Raw genomic sequence first — 1,661 nt, 5'->3', positions numbered from 1 at the left:
TGGTACTTGGGGGGTAACCGTTGTAATATGCCCTCGACTCACAGAAGTTGATTGTCTTGGCATTGAATGATGAGATCTTGAAAGGATTGTAGAGATAAATTCAAGCAGCCGATTTTGGATGGTCGGCAACAAAGGTGGAATACTGAGACACAGAAAAGACATATGTTACCCTTGAGCAACACCACACAAAAAAACTAATTCATGAAAGTTCTACGCAAACTCAGAGAGAACCTTTCAGTTATTTGCTCCAACGCTTCCACCAGAGTCAGGGAAAGCCCAGAAGAAAACATAGAATCTAAGAGACCACGAGAGGCTCCAAGTTGGTCCCATTGCTTTAGCAATATTTCCAACACTTGCTAGCGCCTCAAGTGAGGGCCTGCCTCTACGGGGAGCAATCTGAGAGAAACATATTTCACCTGTCACGATTATTGCTCGCGCATTTACATGTTATAGAAAGAACCTACAATCCAAAGGTGGAATGCTGTGACACAGAAAATAGAGATGTTACCCTTGAGCAACACCACACAAAAGAACCCGTTCATGACATTTTTGCTCAAACTCAGAGAGAACCTTTCATTTATTTATAACTTCTTTTTACATTGGGAGCAGAAAATATAACTTTCCAATTGAAAGATCGAAAATAGTACAGTTAGACAAGTACATCTGTAATGACATATATAGCATAACCGCATCACGCAAGTGAGAGGATATTGTCGGCAAATAGTTAATGAGTTCACCATCCAGAGCACCATCCATCTCCCCAAGAGCGATGAACCCACTGGCACGTTCTGCAGGTATTTTAAGGACATGAAGTATATGATTCATGCATATCTGTAGAAGTAAAATCAACAAACTTAAGTTCACAGTAGTCAACATTGAAGATGCAAATCTCATTCATCCAGATTCTACAGTTAGTAAAAGCAGATTAAATCATTAAAATGAAATCAAATATCACAAACCATTAAATAATTAGTCACAAATTGATCACGCAGGAAATGGGCAATTCGAGGAAGTAGAGAAGTTATGTTGAGGCGAACTAGGCGATCTCAGTGCTCCAGATATCTTAGAACAATTTCAGCAACTTCCCTGTATCTTGACATCATGAACTCTCCTGTGTTCTGCACATTCTGATGATAAATTTGCTCTTATCAATCATTTATCATATCACAAGCAGATAGATAATCCTGGGTCCAATTCCCATAGCATATGACTTGAGGATATTACATTGTTCTTTGTGAAGGAGACACAAACCAAAAGCACATAAATCCGTGAAACTAAAGTAGTCATGGAACCATACTAGCATAACTGCATACATGGCAATATAGAAAAGAAAAAATCGCCCTCAAATAGCTTGAAGAGGTAACTTGACCACCACCCTCTTCATACAGCCATCCATCACCTAAGAACCTACCTTTCACCCCCACTAGCACCTCATAAGAAGACAAACCACACCATCACAAACCAACAACTATCCTAGAAACCTTTTCAACATAGAAAGTTTTCCCCTTTTTTCCAAAAAATATTTTCGAAACATTGTTTGGTTATACATTGGAATGATTTTTTGGTTAGGTTTTGAAGATGAGTTTTTCAATTTTGAAATCAGTAATTTTTTTCCACTTATAGAGCTTCAACTTCTTGCAAGTGAAATCTGCAACAAGTTT

General features: G+C 38.4%; 1 long non-coding RNA gene across 1 annotated transcript; it reads right to left on the bottom strand.

Annotated features, from left to right (window-relative positions):
* Positions 1 to 6: 6 nt before the first annotated feature.
* LOC124893289 lies at positions 7 to 1,651 on the bottom strand. The gene is made up of 4 exons (XR_007050644.1): positions 960 to 1,651; positions 688 to 831; positions 232 to 396; positions 7 to 142 (listed from the first exon to the last, which is right to left on the bottom strand). It is a non-coding gene; the product is annotated as an uncharacterized LOC124893289 (long non-coding RNA).
* Between the last annotated feature and the right edge of the window lie 10 nt (positions 1,652 to 1,661).

This window comes from Capsicum annuum, unplaced genomic scaffold (assembly GCF_002878395.1).
Source record: "Capsicum annuum cultivar UCD-10X-F1 unplaced genomic scaffold, UCD10Xv1.1 ctg56970, whole genome shotgun sequence".
NCBI classification, from domain to species: Eukaryota; Viridiplantae; Streptophyta; class Magnoliopsida; order Solanales; family Solanaceae; genus Capsicum; species Capsicum annuum.
The sequence above is the reverse complement of the archived record's forward strand: the minus strand, read 5'-3'. Positions and strand labels throughout refer to the sequence as shown.